The sequence below is a fragment of the Nerophis ophidion genome, linkage group LG13, assembly GCF_033978795.1.
Source record: "Nerophis ophidion isolate RoL-2023_Sa linkage group LG13, RoL_Noph_v1.0, whole genome shotgun sequence".
Taxonomy (NCBI): Eukaryota; Metazoa; Chordata; class Actinopteri; order Syngnathiformes; family Syngnathidae; genus Nerophis; species Nerophis ophidion.
In genome coordinates this window covers 25,953,769-25,975,324 of record NC_084623.1, presented here as the reverse complement: position 1 = coordinate 25,975,324, position 21,556 = coordinate 25,953,769, and the positions used below count along the sequence as shown (strand labels likewise).

Sequence of the window (21,556 nt, the reverse complement as noted above, 5' to 3'; positions counted from 1 at the left end):
ATCGCTAAAAGCCTACAGCACCTGGTATTCCTAGGCAGCCTCCCAACCAAGTACTAACCAGGACAGACCCAGCTTAGCTTCCGAGATCAGACGAGATCAGGCGATCTTCGGGTAGTATGGCCGTAAGCCGAGATGCAGTCCTCAGAATTCAATTTTTAAATGTGGCAAGCTGGTTGACAGGACCTTTCTGCAATCAGCTACACGTGTGTGATACAATAATCACTGCTCTTTTACTCAGCCTATGTAACTCTTTGGACTTTTGCCCCACTGTTAGCACTGAAGTGCCTTGAGGCACATGGGTCACTGTTGGCGACACTGCAATCTTGCTATAAATTTCAGACCGAGTCAAAACTAAACTTGTTTTGGGTGTAGAACAGCGTTTTGTTTGGACGAGCATAATGTAGCGTTTTGACAAGTGTGGCAAGTATCTATAGCCATTGTGACAAAAACAAAAGGGAGAAAGTGCGCCCTATACTGGGAGCATCGCTAAAAGCCTACAGCACCTGGTATTCCTAGGCAGTCTCCCATCCAAGTACTAACCAGGCCAGACCCAGCTTAGCTTCCGAGATCAGACGAGATCGGGCGATCTTCGGGTAGTATGGCCGTAAGCCGAGAGGCAATCCTTGAATTCAATTTTTAAATGTGGCAAGCTGGTTGACAGGACCTTTCTGCAATGAGCTACACGTGTGTGATACAATAATCACTGCTCTTTTTCTCAGCTTATGTAACTCTTTGGACTTTTGCCCCACTGTTAGCACTGAAGTGCCTTGAGGCACATGGGTCACTGTTGGCGACACTGCAAATCTTGCTATAAATTTCAGACCGAATCAAAACTAAACATTTTTTGGGTGGAGACCAGTGTTTTGTTTGGACAAGCATAAACGTAGCGTTTTGACAAGTGTGGCAAGTATCTATAGCCATTGTGACAAAAACAAAAGGGAGAAAGTGCGCCCTATACTGGGAGCATCGCTAAAAGCCTACAGCACCTGGTATTCCTAGGCAGTCTCCCATCCAAGTACTAACCAGGCAAGACCCAGCTTAGCTTCCGAGCTCAGACGAGATCGGGCGATCTTCGGGTAGTATGGCCGTAAGCCGAGACGCAGTCCTCAGACTTCAATTTTTAAATGTGGGAAGCTGGTTGACAGGACCTTTCTGCAATGAGCTACACGTGTGTGATACAATAATCACTACTCTTTTTCTCAGCCTATGTAACTCTTTGAACTTTTGCCCCACTGTTAGCACTGAAGTGCCTTGAGGCACATGGGTCACTGTTGGCGACACTGCAAATCTTGCTATAAATTTCAGACCGAGTCAAAACTAAACATGTTTTGGGTGGAGACCAGCGTTTTGTTTGGACGAGCATAATGTAGCGTTTTGACAAGTGTGGCAAGTATCTATAGCCATTGTGACAAAAACAAAAGGGAGAAAGTGCGCCCTATACTGGGAGCATCGCTAAAAGCTTACAGCACCTGGTATTCCTAGGCAGTCTCCCATCCAAGTACTAACCAGGCCAGACCCAGCTTAGCTTCCGAGATCAGACGAGATCGGGCGATCTTCGGGTAGTATGGCGGTAAGCCGAGAGGCAGTCCTCAGAATTAAATTTTTAAATGTGGCAAGCTGGTTGACAGGACCTTTCTGCAATTAGCTACACGTGTGTGATACAATAATCACTGCTCTTTTTCTCAGCCTATGTAACTCTTTGGACTTTTGCCCCACTGTTAGCACTGAAGTGCCTTGAGGCACATGGGTCACTGTTGGCGACACTGCAAATCTTGCTATAAATTTCAGACCGAGTCAAAACTAAACAAACATGTTTTGGGTGGAGACCAGCGGTTTGTTTGGACGAGCATAATGTAGCGTTTTGACAAGTGTGGCAAGTATCTATAGCCATTGTGACAAAAACAAAAGGGAGAAAGTGCGCCCTATACTGGGAGCATCGCTAAAAGCCTACAGCACCTGGTATTCCTAGGCAGTCTCCCATCCAAGTACTAACCAGGCCAGACCCAGCTTAGCTTCCGAGATCAGACGAGATCGGGCGATCTTCGGGTAGTATGGCCGTAAGCCGAGACGCAGTCCTCAGAATTCAATTTTTTAATGTGGCAAGCTGGTTGACAGGACCTTTCTGCAATGAGCTACACGTGTGTGATACAATAATCACTGCTCTTTTTCTCAATCTATATAACTCTTTGGACTCTTGGCCCACTAGTAGCACTGAAGTGCCTTGAGGCACATGGGTGACTGTTGGCGACACTGCAAATCTTGCTATAAATTTCAGACCGAGTCAAAACTAAACATGTTTTGGGTGGAGACCAGCGTTTTGTTTGGACGAGCATAATGTAGCGTTTTGACAAGTGTGGCAAGTAACTATAGCCATTGTGACAAAAACAAAAGGGAGAAAGTGCGCCCTATACTGGGAGCATCGCTAAAAGCCTACAGCACCTGGTATTCCTAGGCAGTCTCCCATCCAAGTACTAACCAGGCCAGACCCAGCTTAGCTTCCGAGATCAGACGAGATCAGGCGATCTTCGGGTAGTATGGCCGTAAGGCGAGAGGGAGTCCTCAGAATTCAATTTTTAAATGTGGCAAGCTGGTTGACAGGACCTTTCTGCAATGAGCTACACGTGTGTGATACAATAATCACTGCTATTTTTCTTAGCCTATGTAACTCTTTGGACTTTTGCCCCACTGTTAGCACTGAAGTGCCTTGAGGCACATGGGTCACTGTTGGCGACACTGCAAATCTTGCTATAAATTTCAGACCGAGTCAAAACTAAACAAACATGTTTTGGGTGGAGACCAGCGGTTTGTTTGGACGAGCATAATGTAGCGTTTTGACAAGTGTGGCAAGTATCTATAGCCATTGTGAAAAAAACAAAAGGGAGAAAGTGCGCCCTATACTGGGAGCATCGCTAAAAGCCTACAGCACCTGGTATTCCTAGGCAGTCTCCCATCCAAGTACTAACCAGGCCAGACCCAGCTTAGCTTCCGAGATCAGACGAGATCGGGCGATCTTCGGGTAGTATGGCGGTAAGCCGAGAGGCAGTCCTCAGAATTAAATTTTTAAATGTGGCAAGCTGGTTGACAGGACCTTTCTGCAATTAGCTACACGTGTGTGATACAATAATCACTGCTCTTTTTCTCAGCCTATGTAACTCTTTGGACTTTTGCCCCACTGTTAGCACTGAAGTGCCTTGAGGCACATGGGTCACTGTTGGCGACACTGCAAATCTTGCTATAAATTTCAGACCGAGTCAAAACTAAACAAACATGTTTTGGGTGGAGACCAGCGGTTTGTTTGGACGAGCATAATGTAGCGTTTTGACAAGTGTGGCAAGTATCTATAGCCATTGTGACAAAAACAAAAGGGAGAAAGTGCGCCCTATACTGGGAGCATCGCTAAAAGCCTACAGCACCTGGTATTCCTAGGCAGTCTCCCATCCAAGTACTAACCAGGCCAGACCCAGCTTAGCTTCCGAGATCAGACGAGATCGGGCGATCTTCGGGTAGTATGGCCGTAAGCCGAGACGCAGTCCTCAGAATTCAATTTTTTAATGTGGCAAGCTGGTTGACAGGACCTTTCTGCAATGAGCTACACGTGTGTGATACAATAATCACTGCTCTTTTTCTCAATCTATATAACTCTTTGGACTCTTGGCCCACTAGTAGCACTGAAGTGCCTTGAGGCACATGGGTGACTGTTGGCGACACTGCAAATCTTGCTATAAATTTCAGACCGAGTCAAAACTAAACATGTTTTGGGTGGAGACCAGCGTTTTGTTTGGACGAGCATAATGTAGCGTTTTGACAAGTGTGGCAAGTAACTATAGCCATTGTGACAAAAACAAAAGGGAGAAAGTGCGCCCTATACTGGGAGCATCGCTAAAAGCCTACAGCACCTGGTATTCCTAGGCAGTCTCCCATCCAAGTACTAACCAGGCCAGACCCAGCTTAGCTTCCGAGATCAGACGAGATCAGGCGATCTTCGGGTAGTATGGCCGTAAGGCGAGAGGGAGTCCTCAGAATTCAATTTTTAAATGTGGCAAGCTGGTTGACAGGACCTTTCTGCAATGAGCTACACGTGTGTGATACAATAATCACTGCTATTTTTCTTAGCCTATGTAACTCTTTGGACTTTTGCCCCACTGTTAGCACTGAAGTGCCTTGAGGCACATGGGTCACTGTTGGCGACACTGCAAATCTTGCTATAAATTTCAGACCGAGTCAAAACTAAACAAACATGTTTTGGGTGGAGACCAGCGGTTTGTTTGGACGAGCATAATGTAGCGTTTTGACAAGTGTGGCAAGTATCTATAGCCATTGTGAAAAAAACAAAAGGGAGAAAGTGCGCCCTATACTGGGAGCATCGCTAAAAGCCTACAGCACCTGGTATTCCTAGGCAGTCTCCCATCCAAGTACTAACCAGGCCAGACCCAGCTTAGCTTCCGAGATCAGACGAGATCGGGCGATCTTCGGGTAGTATGGCCGTAAGCCGAGAGGCAGTCCTCAGAATTCAATTTTTAAATGTGGCAAGCTGGTTGACAGGACCTTTCTGCAATGAGCTACACCTGTGTGATACAATAATCACTGCTCTTTTTCTCAGCCTATGTAACTCTTTGGACTTTTGCCCCACTGTTAGCACTGAAGTGCCTTGAGGCACATGGGTCACTGTTGGCGACACTGCAAATCTTGCTATAAATTTCAGACCGAGTCAAAACTAAACATGTTTTGGGTGGAGACCAGTGTTTTGTTTGGACAAGCATAAACGTAGCGTTTTGACAAGTGTGGCAAGTATCTATAGCCATTGTGACAAAAACAAAAGGGAGAAAGTGCGCCCTATACTGGGAGCATCGCTAAAAGCCTACAGCACCTGGTATTCCTAGGCAGTCTCCCATCCAAGTACTAACCAGACCAGACCCAGCTGAGCTTCCGAGCTCAGACGAGATCGGGCGATATTCGGGTAGTATGGCCGTAAGCCGAGACGCAGTCCTCAGACTTCAATTTTTAAATGTGGCAAGCTGGTTGACAGGACCTTTCTACAATGAGCTACACGTGTGTGATACAATAATCACTACTCTTTTTCTCAGCCTATGTAACTCTTTGGACTTTTGCCCCACTGTTAGCACTGAAGTGCCTTGAGGCACATGGGTCACTGTTGGCGACACTGCAAATCTTGCTATAAATTTCAGACCAAGTCAAAACTAAACAAACATGTTTTGGGTGGAGACCAGCGGTTTGTTTGGGCGAGCATAATGTAGCGTTTTGACAAGTGTGGCAAGTATCTATAGCCATTGTGAAAAAAACAAAAGGGAGAAAGTGCGCCCTATACTGGTAGCATCGCTAAAAGCCTACAGCACCTGGTATTCCTAGGCAGCCTCCCAACCAAGTACTAACCAGGACAGACCCAGCTGAGCTTCCGAGATCAGACGAGATCGGGCGATCTTCGGGTAGTATGGCCGTAAGCCGAGAGACAGTCCTCAGAATTCAATTTTTAAATGTGGCAAGCTGGTTGACAGGACCTTTCTGCAATGAGCTACACGTGTGTGATACAATAATCACTGCTCTTTTTCTCAGCCTATGTAACTCTTTGGACTTTTGCCCCACTGTTAGCACTGAAGTGCCTTGAGGCACATGGGTCACTGTTGGCGACACTGCAAATCTTGCTATAAATTTCAGACCGAGTCAAAACTAAACTTGTTTTGGGTGGAGACCAGCGTTTTGTTTGGACGAGCATAATGTAGCGTTTTGACAAGTGTGGCAAGTATCTATAGCCATTGTGACAAAAACTAAAGGGAGAAAGTGCGCCCTATACTGGGAGCATCGCTAAAAGCCTACAGCACCCGGTATTCCTAGGCAGTCTCCCATCCAAGTACTAACCAGGCCAGACCCAGCTTAGCTTCCGAGATCAGACGAGATCAGGCGATCTTCGGGTAGTATGGCCGTAAGCCGAGATGCAGTCCTCAGAATTCAATTTTTAAATGTGGCAAGCTGGTTGACAGGACCTTTCTGCAATCAGCTACACGTGTGTGATACAATAATCACTGCTCTTTTTCTCAGCCTATGTAACTCTTTGGACTTTTGCCCCACTGTTAGCACTGAAGTGCCTTGAGGCACATGGGTCACTGTTGGCGACACTGCAAATCTTGCTATAAATTTCAGACCGAGTCAAAACTAAACTTGTTTTGGGTGTAGAACAGCATTTTGTTTGGACGAGCATAATGTAGCGTTTTGACAAGTGTGGCAAGTATCTATAGCCATTGTGACAAAAACAAAAGGGAGAAAGTGCGCCCTATACTGGGAGCATCGCTAAAAGCCTACAGCACCTGGTATTCCTAGGCAATCTCCCATCCAAGTACTAACCAGGCCAGACCCAGCTTAGCTTCCGAGATCAGACGAGATCGGGCGATCTTCGGGTAGTATGGCCGTAAGCCGAGAGGCAATCCTTGAATTCAATTTTTAAATGTGGCAAGCTGGTTGACAGGACCTTTCTGCAATGAGCTACACGTGTGTGATACAATAATCACTGCTCTTTTTCTCAGCCTATGTAACTCTTTGGACTTTTGCCCCACTGTTAGCACTGAAGTGCCTTGAGGCACATGGGTCACTGTTGGCGACACTGCAAATCTTGCTATAAATTTCAGACCGAATCAAAACTAAACATTTTTTGGGTGGAGACCAGTGTTTTGTTTGGACAAGCATAAACGTAGCGTTTTGACAAGTGTGGCAAGTATCTATAGCCATTGTGACAAAAACAAAAGGGAGAAAGTGCGCCCTATACTGGGAGCATCGCTAAAAGCCTACAGCACCTGGTATTCCTAGGCAGTCTCCCATCCAAGTACTAACCAGGCAAGACCCAGCTTAGCTTCCGAGCTCAGACGAGATCGGGCGATCTTCGGGTAGTATGGCCGTAAGCCGAGACGCAGTCCTCAGACTTCAATTTTTAAATGTGGGAAGCTGGTTGACAGGACCTTTCTGCAATGAGCTATACGTGTGTGATACAATAATCACTACTCTTTTTCTCAGCCTATGTAACTCTTTGGACTTTTGCCCCACTGTTAGCACTGAAGTGCCTTGAGGCACATGGGTCACTGTTGGCGACACTGCAAATCTTGCTATAAATTTCAGACCGAGTCAAAACTAAACATGTTTTGGGTGGAGACCAGCGTTTTGTTTGGACGAGCATAATGTAGCGTTTTGACAAGTGTGGCAAGTATCTATAGCCATTGTGACAAAAACAAAAGGGAGAAAGTGTGCCCTATACTGGGAGCATCGCTAAAAGCTTACAGCACCTGGTATTCCTAGGCAGTCTCCCATCCAAGTACTAACCAGGCCAGACCCAGCTTAGCTTCCGAGATCAGACGAGATCGGGCGATCTTCGGGTAGTATGGCCGTAAGCCGAGAGGCAGTCCTCAGAATTAAATTTTTAAATGTGGCAAGCTGGTTGACAGGACCTTTCTGCAATTAGCTACACGTGTGTGATACAATAATCACTGCTCTTTTTCTCAGCCTATGTAACTCTTTGGACTTTTGCCCCACTGTTAGCACTGAAGTGCCTTGAGGCACATGGGTCACTGTTGGCGACACTGCAAATCTTGCTATAAATTTCAGACCGAGTCAAAACTAAACAAACATGTTTTGGGTGGAGACCAGCGGTTTGTTTGGACGAGCATAATGTAGCGTTTTGACAAGTGTGGCAAGTATCTATAGCCATTGTGACAAAAACAAAAGGGAGAAAGTGCGCCCTATACTGGGAGCATCGCTAAAAGCCTACAGCACCTGGTATTCCTAGGCAGTCTCCCATCCAAGTACTAACCAGGCCAGACCCAGCTTAGCTTCCGAGATCAGACGAGATCGGGCGATCTTCGGGTAGTATGGCCGTAAGCCGAGACGCAGTCCTCAGAATTCAATTTTTTAATGTGGCAAGCTGGTTGACAGGACCTTTCTGCAATGAGCTACACGTGTGTGATACAATAATCACTGCTCTTTTTCTCAATCTATGTAACTCTTTGGACTCTTGGCCCACTGTTAGCACTGAAGTGCCTTGAGGCACATGGGTGACTGTTGGCGACACTGCAAATCTTGCTATAAATTTCAGACCGAGTCAAAACTAAACATGTTTTGGGTGGAGACCAGCGTTTTGTTTGGACGAGCATAATGTAGCGTTTTGACAAGTGTGGCAAGTAACTATAGCCTTTGTGACAAAAACAAAAGGGAGAAAGTGCGCCCTATACTGGGAGCATCGCTAAAAGCCTACAGCACCTGGTATTCCTAGGCAGTCTCCCATCCAAGTACTAACCAGGCCAGACCCAGCTTAGCTTCCGAGATCAGACGAGATCAGGCGATCTTCGGGTAGTATGGCCGTAAGCCGAGAGGGAGTCCTCAGAATTCAATTTTTAAATGTGGCAAGCTGGTTGACAGGACCTTTCTGCAATGAGCTACACGTGTGTGATACAATAATCACTGCTCTTTTTCTTAGCCTATGTAACTCTTTGGACTTTTGCCCCACTGTTAGCACTGAAGTGCCTTGAGGCACATGGGTCACTGTTGGCGACACTGCAAATCTTGCTATAAATTTCAGACCGAGTCAAAACTAAACAAACATGTTTTGGGTGGAGACCAGCGGTTTGTTTGGACGAGCATAATGTAGCGTTTTGACAAGTGTGGCAAGTATCTATAGCCATTGTGAAAAAAACAAAAGGGAGAAAGTGCGCCCTATACTGGGAGCATCGCTAAAAGCCTACAGCACCTGGTATTCCTAGGCAGTCTCCCATCCAAGTACTAACCAGGCCAGACCCAGCTTAGCTTCCGAGATCAGACGAGATCGGGCGATCTTCGGGTAGTATGGCCGTAAGCCGAGAGGCAGTCCTCAGAATTCAATTTTTAAATGTGGCAAGCTGGTTGACAGGACCTTTCTGCAATGAGCTACACGTGTGTGATACAATAATCACTGCTCTTTTTCTCAGCCTATGTAACTCTTTGGACTTTTGCCCCACTGTTAGCACTGAAGTGCCTTGAGGCACATGGGTCACTGTTGGCGACACTGCAAATCTTGCTATAAATTTCAGACCGAGTCAAAACTAAACATGTTTTGGGTGGAGACCAGTGTTTTGTTTGGACAAGCATAAACGTAGCGTTTTGACAAGTGTGGCAAGTATCTATAGCCATTGTGACAAAAACAAAAGGGAGAAAGTGCGCCCTATACTGGGAGCATCGCTAAAAGCCTACAGCACCTGGTATTCCTAGGCAGTCTCCGATCCAAGTACTAACCAGACCAGACCCAGCTGAGCTTCCGAGCTCAGACGAGATCGGGCGATATTCGGGTAGTATGGCCGTAAGCCGAGACGCAGTCCTCAGACTTCAATTTTTAAATGTGGCAAGCTGGTTGACAGGACCTTTCTACAATGAGCTACACGTGTGTGATACAATAATCACTACTCTTTTTCTCAGCCTATGTAACTCTTTGGACTTTTGCCCCACTGTTAGCACTGAAGTGCCTTGAGGCACATGGGTCACTGTTGGCGACACTGCAAATCTTGCTATAAATTTCAGACCAAGTCAAAACTAAACAAACATGTTTTGGGTGGAGACCAGCGGTTTGTTTGGGCGAGCATAATGTAGCGTTTTGACAAGTGTGGCAAGTATCTATAGCCATTGTGAAAAAAACAAAAGGGAGAAAGTGCGCCCTATACTGGTAGCATCGCTAAAAGCCTACAGCACCTGGTATTCCTAGGCAGTCTCCCATCCAAGTACTAACCAGGCCAGACCCAGCTTAGCTTCCGAGATCAGACGAGATCGGGCGATCTTCGGGTAGTATGGCCGTAAGCCGAGAGACAGTTCTCAGAATTCAATTTTTAAATGTGGCAAGCTGGTTGACAGGACCTTTCTGCAATGAGCTACACGTGTGTGATACAATATTCACTGCTCTTTTTCTCAGCCTATGTAACTCTTTGGACTTTTGCCCCACTGTTAGCACTGAAGTGCCTTGAGGCACATGGGTCACTGTTGGCGACACTGCAAATCTTGCTATAAATTTCAGACCGAGTCAAAACTAAACTTGTTTTGGGTGGAGACCAGCGTTTTGTTTGGACGAGCATAATGTAGCGTTTTGACAAGTGTGGCAAGTATCTATAGCCATTGTGACAAAAACTAAAGGGAGAAAGTGCGCCCTATACTGGGAGCATCGCTAAAAGCCTACAGCACCTGGTATTCCTAGGCAGTCTCCCATCCAAGTACTAAACAGGCCAGACCCAGCTTAGCTTCCGAGATCAGACGAGATCAGGCGATCTTCGGGTAGTATGGCCGTAAGCCGAGATGCAGTCCTCAGAATTCAATTTTTAAATGTGGCAAGCTGGTTGACAGGACCTTTCTGCAATCAGCTACACGTGTGTGATACAATAATCACTGCTCTTTTTCTCAGCCTATGTAACTCTTTGGACTTTTGCCCCACTGTTAGCACTGAAGTTCTTGAGGCACATGGGTCACTGTTGGCGACACTGCAAATCTTGCTATAAATTTCAGACCGAGTCAAAACTAAACAAACATGTTTTGGGTGGAGACCAGCGGTTTGTTTGGACGAGCATAATGTAGCGTTTTGACAAATGTGGCAAGTATCTATAGCCATTGTGAAAAAAACAAAAGGGAGAAAGTGCGCCCTATACTGGTAGCATCGCTAAAAGCCTACAGCACCTGGTATTCCTAGGCAGTCTCCCAACCAAGTACTAACCAGGCCAGACCCAGCTTAGCTTCCGAGATCAGACGAGATCAGGCGATCTTCGGGTAGTATGGCCGTAAGCCGAGAGGGAGTCCTCAGAATTCAATTTTTAAATGTGGCAAGCTGGTTGACAGGACCTTTCTGCAATGAGCTACACGTGTGTGATACAATAATCACTGCCCTTTTTCTCAGCCTATGTAACTCTTTGGACTTTTGCCCCACTGTTAGCACTGAAGTGCCTTGAGGCACATGGGTCACTGTTGGCGACACTGCAAATCTTGCTATAAATTTCAGACCGAGTCAAAACTAAACATGTTTTGGGTGGAGCCCAGTGTTTTTTTTGGACGAGCATAAACGTAGCGTTTTGACAAGTGTGGCAAGTATCTATAGCCATTGTGACAAAAACAAAAGGGAGAAAGTGCGCCCTATACTGGGAGCATCGCTAAAAGCCTACAGCACCTGGTATTCCTAGGCAGTCTCCCATCCAAGTACTAACCAGGCCAGACCCAGCTTAGCTTCCGAGCTCAGACGAGATCGGGCGATCTTCGGGTAGTATGGCCGTAAGCCGAGACGCAGTCCTCAGACTTCAATTTTTAAATGTGGCAAGCTGGTTGACAGGACCTTTCTACAATGAGCTACACGTGTGTGATACAATAATCACTACTCTTTTTCTCAGCCTATGTAACTCTTTGGACTTTTGCCCCACTGTTAGCACTGAAGTGCCTTGAGGCACATGGGTCACTGTTGGCGACACTGCAAATCTTGCTATCAATTTCAGACCGAGTCAAAACTAAACAAACATGTTTTGGGTGGAGACCAGCGTTTTGTTTGGACGAGCATAATGTAGCGTTTTGACAAGTGTGGCAAGTATCTATAGCCATTGTGACAAAAACAAAAGGGAGAAAGTGCGCCCTATACTGGGAGCATCGCTAAAAGCCTACAGCACTTGGTATTCCTAGGCAGTCTCCCAACCAAGTACTAACCAGGCCAGACCCAGCTTAGCTTCCGAGATCAGACGAGATCGGGCGATCTTCGGGTAGTATGGCCGTAAGCCGAGACGCAGTCCTAAGAATTCAATTTTTAAATGTGGCAAGCTGGTTGACAGGACCTTTCTGCAATGAGGTACACGTGTGTGATACAATAATCACTGCTCTTTTTCTCAGCCTATGTAACTCTTTGGACTTTTGCCCCACTGTTAGCACTGAAGTGCCTTGAGGCACATGGGTCACTGTTGGCGACACTGCAAATCTTGCTATAAATTTCAGACCGAGTCAAAACTAAACATGTTTTGGGTGGAGACCAGCGTTTTGTTTGGACGGGCATAATGTAGCGTTTTGACAAGTGTGGCAAGTATCTATAGCCATTGTGACAGAAACAAAAGGGAGAAAGTGCGCCCTATACTGGGAGCATCGCTAAAAGCTTACAGCACCTGGTATTCCTAGGCAGTCTCCCATCCAAGCACTAACCAGGCCGGACCCAGCTTAGCTTCCGAGATCAGACGAGATCGGGCGATCTTCGGGTAGTATGGCCGTAAGCCGAGAGGCAATCCTCAGAATTCAATTTTTAAATGTGGCAAGCTGGTTGACAGGACCTTTCTGCAATTAGCTACACGTGTGTGATACAATAATCACTGCTCTTTTTCTCAGCCTATGTAACTCTTTGGACTTTTGCCCCACTGTTAGCACTGAAGTGCCTTGAGGCACATGGGTCACTGTTGGCGACACTGCAAATCTTGCTATAAATTTCAGACCGAGTCAAAACTAAACTTGTTTTGGGTGGAGACCAGCGTTTTGTTTGGACGAGCATAATGTAGCGTTTTGACAAGTGTGGCAAGTATCTATAGCCATTGTGACAAAAACTAAAGGGAGAAAGTGCGCCCTATACTGGGAGCATCGCTAAAAGCCTACAGCACCTGGTATTCCTAGGCAGTCTCCCTTTCAAGTACTAACCAGGCCAGACCCAGCTTAGCTTCCGAGATCAGACGAGATCAGGCGATCTTCGGGTAGTATGGCCGTAAGCCGAGATGCAGTCCTCAGAATTCAATTTTTAAATGTGGCAAGCTGGTTGACAGGACCTTTCTGCAATCAGCTACACGTGTGTGATACAATAATCACTGCTCTTTTTCTCAGCCTATGTAACTCTTTGGACTTTTGCCCCACTGTTAGCACTGAAGTTCTTGAGGCACATGGGTCACTGTTGGCGACACTGCAAATCTTGCTATAAATTTCAGACCGAGTCAAAACTAAACAAACATGTTTTGGGTGGAGACCAGCGGTTTGTTTGGACGAGCATAATGTAGCGTTTTGACAAGTGTGGCAAGTATCTATAGCCATTGTGAAAAAAACAAAAGGGAGAAAGTGTGCCCTATACTGGTAGCATCGCTAAAAGCCTACAGCACCTGGTATTCCTAGGCAGTCTCCCAACCAAGTACTAACCAGGCCAGACCCAGCTTAGCTTCCGAGATCAGACGAGATCAGGCGATCTTCGGGTAGTATGGCCGTAAGCCGAGAGGGAGTCCTCAGAATTCAATTTTTAAATGTGGCAAGCTGGTTGACAGGACCTTTCTGCAATGAGCTACACGTGTGTGATACAATAATCACTGCTCTTTTTCTCAGCCTATGTAACTCTTTGGACTTTTGCCCCACTGTTAGCACTGAAGTGCCTTGAGGCACATGGGTCACTGTTGGCGACACTGCAAATCTTGCTATAAATTTCAGACCGAGTCAAAACTAAACATGTTTTGGGTGGAGACCAGTGTTTTTTTTGGACGAGCATAAACGTAGCGTTTTGACAAGTGTGGCAAGTATCTATAGCCATTGTGACAAAAACAAAAGGGAGAAAGTGCGCCCTATACTGGGAGCATCGCTAAAAGCCTACAGCACCTGGTATTCCTAGGCAGTCTCCCATCCAAGTACTAACCAGGCCAGACCCAGCTTAGCTTCCGAGCTCAGACGAGATCGGGCGATCTTCGGGTAGTATGGCCGTAAGCCGAGACGCAGTCCTCAGACTTCAATTTTTAAATGTGGCAAGCTGGTTGACAGGACCTTTCTACAATGAGCTACACGTGTGTGATACAATAATCACTACTCTTTTTCTCAGCCTATGTAACTCTTTGGACTTTTGCCCCACTGTTAGCACTGAAGTGCCTTGAGGCACATGGGTCACTGTTGGCGACACTGCAAATCTTGCTATAAATTTCACACCGAGTCAAAACTAAACATGTTTTGGGTGGAGACCAGCGTTTTGTTTGGACGAGCATAATGTAGCGTTTTGACAAGTGTGGCAAGTATCTATAGCCATTGTGACAAAAACAAAAGGGAGAAAGTGCGCTCTATACTGGGAGCATCGCTAAAAGCCTACAGGGCCTGGTATTCCTAGGCAGTCTCCCATCCAAGTACTAACCAGGCCAGACCCAGCTTAGCTTCCGAGATCAGACGAGATCAGGCGATCTTCGGGAAGTACGGCCGTAAGCCGAGAGGCAGTCCTCAGAATTCAATTTTTAAATGTGGCAAGCTGGTTGACAGGACCTTTCTGCAATGAGCTACACGTGTGTGATACAATAATCACTGCTCTTTTTCTTAGCCTATGTAACTCTTTGGACTTTTATCCCACTGTTAGCACTGAAGTGCCTTGAGGCACATGGGTCACTGTTGGCGACACTGCAAATCTTGCTATCAATTTCAGACCGAGTCAAAACTAAACAAACATGTTTTGGGTGGAGACCAGCGGTTTGTTTGGACGAGCATAATGTAGCGTTTTGACAAGTGTGGCAAGTATCTATAGCCATTGTGAAAAAAACAAAAGGGAGAAAGTGCGCCCTATACTGGGAGCATCGCTAAAAGCCTACAGCACCTGGTATTCCTAGGCAGTCTCCCATCCAAGTACTAACCAGGCCAGACCCAGCTTAGCTTCCGAGATCAGACGAGATCGGGCGATCTTCGGGTAGTATGGCCGTAAGCCGAGAGGCAGTCCTCAGAATTCAATTTTTAAATGTGGCAAGCTGGTTGACAGGACCTTTCTGCAATGAGCTACACGTGTGTGATACAATAATCACTGCTCTTTTTCTCAGCCTATGTAACTCTTTGGACTTTTGCCCCACTGTTAGCACTGAAGTGCCTTGAGGCACATGGGTCACTGTTGGCGACACTGCAAATCTTGCTATAAATTTCAGACCGAGTCAAAACTAAACATGTTTTGGGTGGAGACCAGTGTTTTTTTTTGGACGAGCATAAACGTAGCGTTTTGACAAGTGTGGCAAGTATCTATAGCCATTGTGACAAAAACAAAAGGGAGAAAGTGCGCCCTATACTGGGAGCATCGCTAAAAGCCTACAGCACCTGGTATTCCTAGGCAGACTCCCATCCAAGTACTAACCAGGCCAGACCCAGCTTAGCTTCCGAGCTCAGACGAGATCGGGCGATCTTCGGGTAGTATGGCCGTAAGCCGAGACGCAGTCCTCAGACTTCAATTTTTAAATGTGGCAAGCTGGTTGACAGGACCTTTCTACAATGAGCTACACGTGTGTGATACAATAATCACTACTCTTTTTCTCAGCCTATGTAACTCTTTGGACTTTTGCCCCACTGTTAGCACTGAAGTGCCTTGAGGCACATGGGTCACTGTTGGCGACACTGCAAATCTTGCTATAAATTTCAGACCGAGTCAAAACTAAACATGTTTTGGGTGGAGACCAGTGTTTTGTTTGGACAAGCATAAACGTAGCGTTTTGACAAGTGTGGCAAGTATCTATAGCCATTGTGACAAAAACAAAAGGGAGAAAGTGCGCCCTATACTGGGAGCATCGCTAAAAGCCTACAGCACTTGGTATTCCTAGGCAGTCTCCCAACCAAGTACTAACCAGGCCAGACCCAGCTTAGCTTCCGAGATCAGACGAGATCGGGCGATCTTCGGGTAGTATGGCCGTAAGCCGAGACGCAGTCCTCAGAATTCAATTTTTAAATGTGGCAAGCTGGTTGACAGGACCTTTCTGCAATGAGGTACACGTGTGTGATACAATAATCACTGCTCTTTTTCTCAGCCTATGTAACTCTTTGGACTTTTGCCCCACTGTTAGCACTGAAGTGCCTTGAGGCACATGGGTCACTGTTGGCGACACTGCAAATCTTGCTATAAATTTCAGACCGAGTCAACACTAAACAAACATGTTTTGGGTGGAGACCAGCGGTTTGTTTGGACGAGCATAATGTAGCGTTTTGACAAGTGTGGCAAGTATCTATAGCCATTGTGACAAAAACAAAAGGGAGAAAGTGCGCCCTATACTGGGAGCATCGCTAAAAACCTACAGCACCTGGTATTCCTAGGCAGTCTCCCATCCAAGTACTAACCAGGCCAGACCCAGCTTAGCTTCCGAGATCGGGCGATCTTCGGGTAGTATGGCCGTAAGCCGAGAGGCAGTCCTCAGAATTCAATTTTTAAATGTGGCAAGCTGGTTGACAGAACCTTTCTGCAATGAGCTACACGTGTGTGATACAATAATCACTGCTCTTTTTCTCAGCCTATGTAACTCTTTGGACTTTTGCCCCACTGTTAGCACTGAAGTGCCTTGAGGCACATGGGTCACTGTTGGCGACACTGCAAATCTTGCTATAAATTTCAGACCGAGTCAAAACTAAACATGTTTTGGGTGGAGACCAGCGTTTTGTTTGGACGGGCATAATGTAGCGTTTTGACAAGTGTGGCAAGTATCCATAGCCATTGTGAGAAAAACAAAAGGGAGAAAGTGCGCCCTATACTGGGAGCATCGCTAAAAGCCTACGGCACTTGGTATTCCTAGGCAGTCTCCCAACCAAGTACTAACCAGGCCAGACCCAGCTTAGCTTCCGAGATCAGACGAGATCGGGAGATCTTCAGGTAGTATGGCCGTAAGCCGAGACGCAGTCCTCAGAATTCAATTTTTAAATGTGGCAAGCTGGTTGACAGGACCTTTCTGCAATGAGCTACACGTGTGTGATACAATAATCACTGCTCTTTTTCTCAGCCTATGTAACTCTTTGGACTCTTGGCCCACTGTTAGCACCGAAGTGCCTTGAGGCACATGGGTGACTTTTGGCGACACTGCATATCTTACTATAAATTTCAGACCGATTCAAAACTAAACATGTTTTGGGTGGAGACCAGCGTTTTGTTTGGACGAGCATAATGTAGCGTTTTGACAAGTGTGGCAAGTATCTATAGCCATTGTGACAAAAACAAAAGGGAGAAAGTGCGCCCTATACTGGGAGCATCGCTAAAAGCCTACAGCACCTGGTATTCCTAGGCAGTCTCCCATCCAAGTACTAACCAGGACAGACCCAGCTTAGCTTCCGAGATCAGACGAGATCAGGCGATCTTCGGGTAGTATGGCCGTAAGCCGAGAGGGAGTCCTCAGAATTCAATTTTTAAATGTGGCAAGCTGGTTGACAGGACCTTTCTGCAATGAGCTACACGTGTGTGATACAATAATCACTGCTCTTTTTCTTAGCCTATGTAACTCTTTGGACTTTTGCCCCACTGTTAGCACTGAAGTGTCTTGAGGCACATGGGTCACTGTTGGCGACACTGCAAATCTTGCTATAAATTTCAGACCGAGTCAAAACTAAACAAACATGTTTTGGGTGGAGACCAGCGGTTTGTTTGGACGAGCATAATGTAGCGTTTTGACAAGTGTGGCAAGTATCTATAGCCATTGTGAAAAAAACAAAAGGGAGAAAGTGCGCCCTATACTGGGAGCATCGCTAAAAGCCTACAGCACCTGGTATTCCTAGGCAGTCTCCCATCCAAGTACTAACCAGGCCAGACCCAGCTTAGCTTCCGAGATCAGACGAGATCGGGCGATCTTCGGGTAGTATGGCCGTAAGCCGAGAGGCAGTCCTCAGAATTCAATTTTTAAATGTGGCAAGCTGGTTGACAGGACCTTTCTGCAATGAGCTACACGTGTGTGATACAATAATCACTGCTCTTTTTCTCAGCCTATGTAACTCTTTGGACTTTTGCCCCACTGTTAGCACTGAAGTGCCTTGAGGCACATGGGTCACTGTTGGCGACACTGCAAATCTTGCTATAAATTTCAGACCGAGTCAAAACTAAACATGTTTTGGGTGGAGACCAGTGTTTTGTTTGGACAAGCATAAACGTAGCGTTTTGACAAGTGTGGCAAGTATCTATAGCCATTGTGACAAAAACAAAAGGGAGAAAGTGCGCCCTATACTGGGAGCATCGCTAAAAGCCTACAGCACCTGGTATTCCTAGGCAGTCTCCCATCCAAGTACTAACCAGGCCAGACCCAGCTTAGCTTCCGAGCTCAGACGAGATCGGGCGATCTTCGGGTAGTATGGCCGTAAGCCGAGACGCAGTCCTCAGACTTCAATTTTTAAATGTGGCAAGCTGGTTGACAGGACCTTTCTACAATGAGCTACACGTGTGTGATACAATAATCACTACTCTTTTTCTCAGCCTATGTAACTCTTTGGACTTTTGCCCCACTGTTAGCACTGAAGTGCCTTGAGGCACATGGGTCACTGTTGGCGACACTGCAAATCTTGCTATAAATTTCAGACCGAGTCAAAACTAAACTTGTTTTGGGTGGAGACCAGCGTATTGTTTGGACGAGCATAATGTAGCATTTTGACAAGTGTGGCAAGTATCTATAGCCATTGTGACAAAAACAAAAGGGAGAAAGTGCGCCCTATACTGGGAGCATCGCTAAAAGCCTACAGCACTTGGTATTCCTAGGCAGTCTCCCAACCAAGTACTAACCAGGCCAGACCCAGCTTAGCTTCCGAGATCAGACGAGATCAGGCGATCTTCGGGTAGTATGGCCGTAAGCCGAGAGGGAGTCCTCAGAATTCAATTTTTAAATGTGGCAAGCTGGTTGACAGGACCTTTCTGAGATGAGCTACACGTGTGTGATACAATAATCACTGCTCTTTTTCTCAGCCTATGTAACTCTTTGGACTTTTGCCCCACTGTTAGCACTGAAGTGCCTTGAGGCACATGGGTCACTGTTGGCGACACTGCAAATCTTGCTATAAATTTCAGACCGAGTCAAAACTAAACTTGTTTTGGGTGGAGACCAGCGTTTTGTTTGGACGAGCATAATGTAGCGTTTTGACAAGTGTGGCAAGTATCTATAGCCATTGTGACAAAAACTAAAGGGAGAAAGTGCGCCCTATACTGGGAGCATCGCTAAAAGCCTACAGCACCTGGTATTCCTAGGCAGTCTCCCATCCAAGTACTAACCAGGCCAGACCCAGCTTAGCTTCCGAGATCAGACGTGATCAGGCGATCTTCGGGAAGTATGGCCGTAAGCCGAGAGGGAGTCCTCAGAATTCAATTTTTAAATGTGGCAAGCTGGTTGACAGGACCTTTCTGCAATGAGCTACACGTGTGTGATACAATAATCACTGCTCTTTTTCTTAGCCTATGTAACTCTTTGGACTTTTGCCCCACTGTTAGCACTGAAGTGCCTTGAGGCACATGGGTCACTGTTGGCGACACTGCAAATCTTGCTATCAATTTCAGACCGAGTCAAAACTAAACAAACATGTTTTGGGTGGAGACCAGCGGTTTGTTTGGACGAGCATAATGTAGCGTTTTGACAAGTGTGGCAAGTATCTATAGCCATTGTGAAAAAAACAAAAGGGAGAAAGTGTGCCCTATACTGGGAGCATCGCTAAAAGCCTACAGCACCTGGTATTCCTAGGCAGTCTCCCATCCAAGTACTAACCAGGCCAGACCCAGCTTAGCTTCCGAGATCAGACGAGATCGGGCGATCTTCGGGTAGTATGGCCGTAAGCCGAGAGGCAGTCCTCAGAATTCAATTTTTAAATGTGGCAAGCTGGTTGACAGAACCTTTCTGCAATGAGCTACACGTGTGTGATACAATAATCACTGCTCTTTTTCTCAGCCTATGTATCTCTTTGGACTTTTGCCCCACTGTTAGCACTGAAGTGCCTTGAGGCACATGGGTCACTGTTGGCGACACTGCAAATCTTGCTATAAATTTCAGACCGATTCAAAACTAAACATGTTTTGGGTGGAGACCAGTGTTTTGTTTGGACAAGCATAAACGTAGCGTTTTGACAAGTGTGGCAAGTATCTATAGCCATTGTGACAAAAACAAAAGGGAGAAAGTGCGCCCTATACTGGGAGCATCGCTAAAAGCCTACAGCACTTGGTATCCCTAGGCAGTCTCCCAACCAAGTACTAATCAGGCCAGACCCAGCTTAGCTTCCGAGATCAGACGAGATCGGGCGATCTTCGGGTAGTATGGCCGTAAGCCGAGACGCAGTCCTCAGAATTCAATTTTTAAATGTGGCAAGCTGGTTGACAGGACCTTTCTGCAATGAGGTACACGTGTGTGATACAATAATCACTGCTCTTTTTCTCAGCCTATGTAACTCTTTGGACTTTTGCCCCACTGTTAGCACTGAAGTGCCTTGAGGCACATGGGTCACTGTTGGCGACACTGCAAATCTTGCTATAAATTTCAGACCGAGTCAAAACTAAACATGTTTTGGGTGGAGACCAGCGTTTTGTTTGGACGGGCATAATGTAGCGTTTTGACAAGTGTGGCAAGTATCTATAGCCATTGTGACAGAAACAAAAGGGAGAAAGTGCGCCCTATACTGGGAGCATCGCTAAAAGCTTACAGCACCTGGTATTCCTAGGTAGTCTCCCATCCAAGCACTAACCAGGCCAGACCCAGCTTAGCTTCCGAGATCAGACGAGATCGAGCTATCTTCGGGTAGTATGGCCGTAAGCCGAGAGGCAGTCCTCAGAATTCAATTTTTAAATGTGGCAAGCTGGTTGACAGGACCTTTCTGCAATTAGCTACACGTGTGTGATACAATAATCACTGCTCTTTTTCTCAGCCTATGTAACTCTTTGGACTTTTGCCCCACTGTTAGCACTGAAGTGCCTTGAGGCACATGGGTCACTGTTGGCGACACTGCAAATCTTGCTATAAATTTCAGATCGAGTCAAAACTAAACAAACATGTTTTGGGTGGAGACCAGCGGTTTGTTTGGACGAGCATAATGTAGCGTTTTGACAAGTGTGGCAAGTATCTATAGCCATTGTGACAAAAACAAAAGGGAGAAAGTGCGCCCTATACTGGGAGCATCGCTAAAAGCCTACAGCACCTGGTATTCCTAGGCAGTCTCCCATCCAAGTACTAACCAGGCCAGACCCAGCTTAGCTTCCGAGATCAGACGAGATCGGGCGATCTTCGGGTAGTATGGCCGTAAGCCGAGAGGCAGTCCTCAGAATTCAATTTTTAAATGTGGCAAGCTGGTTGACAGAACCTTTCTGCAATGAGCTACACGTGTGTGATACAATAATCACTGCTCTTTTTCTCAGCCTATGTATCTCTTTGGACTTTTGCCCCACTGTTAGCACTGAAGTGCCTTGAGGCACATGGGTCACTGTTGGCGACACTGCAAATCTTGCTATAAATTTCAGACCGAGTCAAAACTAAACAAACATGTTTTGGGTGGAGACCAGCGGTTTGTTTGGATGAGCATAATGTAGCGTTTTGACAAGTGTGGCAAGTATCTCTAGCCATTGTGAAAAAAACAAAAGGGAGAAAGTGCGCCCTATACTGGTAGCATCGCTAAAAGCCTAAAGTACCTGGTATTCCTAGGCAGTCTCCCAACCAAGTATTAACCAGGCCAGACCCAACTTAGCTTCCGAGATCAGACGAGATCGGGCGATCTTCGGGTAGTATGGCCGTAAGCCGAGAGGCAGTCCTCAGAATTCAATTTTTAAATGTGGCAAGCTGGTTGACAGGACCTTTCTGCAATGAGCTACACGTGTGTGATACAATAATCACTGCTCTTTTTCTCAGCC

The 21,556-nt window shown here is 46.3% G+C and overlaps 1 non-coding gene and 44 pseudogenes across 1 annotated transcript; all 45 read right to left on the bottom strand.

The window, feature by feature from the left end:
- Positions 1-9: 9 nt before the first annotated feature.
- LOC133567186 (5S ribosomal RNA) lies at positions 10-128 on the bottom strand (annotated as a pseudogene).
- A 363-nt stretch (positions 129-491) lies between these two features.
- LOC133567496 (5S ribosomal RNA) lies at positions 492-610 on the bottom strand (annotated as a pseudogene).
- A 364-nt stretch (positions 611-974) lies between these two features.
- On the bottom strand, positions 975-1,093 carry LOC133566751 (5S ribosomal RNA; annotated as a pseudogene).
- Positions 1,094-1,457: 364 nt separating this feature from the next.
- Positions 1,458-1,576, bottom strand: LOC133565775 (5S ribosomal RNA; annotated as a pseudogene).
- Positions 1,577-1,944: 368 nt separating this feature from the next.
- Positions 1,945-2,063, bottom strand: LOC133567484 (5S ribosomal RNA; annotated as a pseudogene).
- Positions 2,064-2,427: 364 nt separating this feature from the next.
- Positions 2,428-2,546, bottom strand: LOC133566555 (5S ribosomal RNA; annotated as a pseudogene).
- Positions 2,547-2,914: 368 nt separating this feature from the next.
- On the bottom strand, positions 2,915-3,033 carry LOC133566186 (5S ribosomal RNA; annotated as a pseudogene).
- Positions 3,034-3,401: 368 nt separating this feature from the next.
- LOC133567471 (5S ribosomal RNA) lies at positions 3,402-3,520 on the bottom strand (annotated as a pseudogene).
- A 364-nt stretch (positions 3,521-3,884) lies between these two features.
- Positions 3,885-4,003, bottom strand: LOC133566554 (5S ribosomal RNA; annotated as a pseudogene).
- Positions 4,004-4,371: 368 nt separating this feature from the next.
- Positions 4,372-4,490, bottom strand: LOC133567458 (5S ribosomal RNA; annotated as a pseudogene).
- A 365-nt stretch (positions 4,491-4,855) lies between these two features.
- On the bottom strand, positions 4,856-4,974 carry LOC133567046 (5S ribosomal RNA; annotated as a pseudogene).
- A 368-nt stretch (positions 4,975-5,342) lies between these two features.
- LOC133567294 (5S ribosomal RNA) lies at positions 5,343-5,461 on the bottom strand (annotated as a pseudogene).
- A 364-nt stretch (positions 5,462-5,825) lies between these two features.
- On the bottom strand, positions 5,826-5,944 carry LOC133565831 (5S ribosomal RNA; annotated as a pseudogene).
- Positions 5,945-6,308: 364 nt separating this feature from the next.
- Positions 6,309-6,427, bottom strand: LOC133565760 (5S ribosomal RNA; annotated as a pseudogene).
- Positions 6,428-6,791: 364 nt separating this feature from the next.
- On the bottom strand, positions 6,792-6,910 carry LOC133566750 (5S ribosomal RNA; annotated as a pseudogene).
- Positions 6,911-7,274: 364 nt separating this feature from the next.
- Positions 7,275-7,393, bottom strand: LOC133565097 (5S ribosomal RNA). Its single transcript, XR_009809418.1, has one exon. It is a non-coding gene; the product is annotated as a 5S ribosomal RNA (ribosomal RNA).
- Positions 7,394-7,761: 368 nt separating this feature from the next.
- LOC133567446 (5S ribosomal RNA) lies at positions 7,762-7,880 on the bottom strand (annotated as a pseudogene).
- A 364-nt stretch (positions 7,881-8,244) lies between these two features.
- Positions 8,245-8,363, bottom strand: LOC133565627 (5S ribosomal RNA; annotated as a pseudogene).
- Positions 8,364-8,731: 368 nt separating this feature from the next.
- On the bottom strand, positions 8,732-8,850 carry LOC133567434 (5S ribosomal RNA; annotated as a pseudogene).
- Positions 8,851-9,215: 365 nt separating this feature from the next.
- Positions 9,216-9,334, bottom strand: LOC133567286 (5S ribosomal RNA; annotated as a pseudogene).
- Positions 9,335-9,702: 368 nt separating this feature from the next.
- LOC133567422 (5S ribosomal RNA) lies at positions 9,703-9,821 on the bottom strand (annotated as a pseudogene).
- Positions 9,822-10,185: 364 nt separating this feature from the next.
- On the bottom strand, positions 10,186-10,304 carry LOC133566207 (5S ribosomal RNA; annotated as a pseudogene).
- Positions 10,305-10,671: 367 nt separating this feature from the next.
- LOC133565997 (5S ribosomal RNA) lies at positions 10,672-10,790 on the bottom strand (annotated as a pseudogene).
- Positions 10,791-11,155: 365 nt separating this feature from the next.
- LOC133565348 (5S ribosomal RNA) lies at positions 11,156-11,274 on the bottom strand (annotated as a pseudogene).
- A 368-nt stretch (positions 11,275-11,642) lies between these two features.
- On the bottom strand, positions 11,643-11,761 carry LOC133566465 (5S ribosomal RNA; annotated as a pseudogene).
- Positions 11,762-12,125: 364 nt separating this feature from the next.
- LOC133565899 (5S ribosomal RNA) lies at positions 12,126-12,244 on the bottom strand (annotated as a pseudogene).
- Positions 12,245-12,608: 364 nt separating this feature from the next.
- Positions 12,609-12,727, bottom strand: LOC133566746 (5S ribosomal RNA; annotated as a pseudogene).
- A 367-nt stretch (positions 12,728-13,094) lies between these two features.
- On the bottom strand, positions 13,095-13,213 carry LOC133565996 (5S ribosomal RNA; annotated as a pseudogene).
- A 365-nt stretch (positions 13,214-13,578) lies between these two features.
- On the bottom strand, positions 13,579-13,697 carry LOC133565347 (5S ribosomal RNA; annotated as a pseudogene).
- Positions 13,698-14,061: 364 nt separating this feature from the next.
- On the bottom strand, positions 14,062-14,180 carry LOC133567338 (5S ribosomal RNA; annotated as a pseudogene).
- A 368-nt stretch (positions 14,181-14,548) lies between these two features.
- On the bottom strand, positions 14,549-14,667 carry LOC133567410 (5S ribosomal RNA; annotated as a pseudogene).
- A 366-nt stretch (positions 14,668-15,033) lies between these two features.
- On the bottom strand, positions 15,034-15,152 carry LOC133565971 (5S ribosomal RNA; annotated as a pseudogene).
- Positions 15,153-15,517: 365 nt separating this feature from the next.
- On the bottom strand, positions 15,518-15,636 carry LOC133566463 (5S ribosomal RNA; annotated as a pseudogene).
- A 368-nt stretch (positions 15,637-16,004) lies between these two features.
- Positions 16,005-16,113, bottom strand: LOC133567412 (5S ribosomal RNA; annotated as a pseudogene).
- Positions 16,114-16,477: 364 nt separating this feature from the next.
- LOC133566713 (5S ribosomal RNA) lies at positions 16,478-16,596 on the bottom strand (annotated as a pseudogene).
- Positions 16,597-16,960: 364 nt separating this feature from the next.
- Positions 16,961-17,079, bottom strand: LOC133566529 (5S ribosomal RNA; annotated as a pseudogene).
- Positions 17,080-17,447: 368 nt separating this feature from the next.
- Positions 17,448-17,566, bottom strand: LOC133567397 (5S ribosomal RNA; annotated as a pseudogene).
- A 365-nt stretch (positions 17,567-17,931) lies between these two features.
- LOC133565346 (5S ribosomal RNA) lies at positions 17,932-18,050 on the bottom strand (annotated as a pseudogene).
- A 364-nt stretch (positions 18,051-18,414) lies between these two features.
- LOC133566989 (5S ribosomal RNA) lies at positions 18,415-18,533 on the bottom strand (annotated as a pseudogene).
- A 364-nt stretch (positions 18,534-18,897) lies between these two features.
- LOC133566125 (5S ribosomal RNA) lies at positions 18,898-19,016 on the bottom strand (annotated as a pseudogene).
- A 368-nt stretch (positions 19,017-19,384) lies between these two features.
- Positions 19,385-19,503, bottom strand: LOC133567385 (5S ribosomal RNA; annotated as a pseudogene).
- A 365-nt stretch (positions 19,504-19,868) lies between these two features.
- Positions 19,869-19,987, bottom strand: LOC133567230 (5S ribosomal RNA; annotated as a pseudogene).
- A 364-nt stretch (positions 19,988-20,351) lies between these two features.
- Positions 20,352-20,470, bottom strand: LOC133567019 (5S ribosomal RNA; annotated as a pseudogene).
- Positions 20,471-20,838: 368 nt separating this feature from the next.
- LOC133567372 (5S ribosomal RNA) lies at positions 20,839-20,957 on the bottom strand (annotated as a pseudogene).
- Positions 20,958-21,325: 368 nt separating this feature from the next.
- LOC133567224 (5S ribosomal RNA) lies at positions 21,326-21,444 on the bottom strand (annotated as a pseudogene).
- Positions 21,445-21,556: the final 112 nt, after the last annotated feature.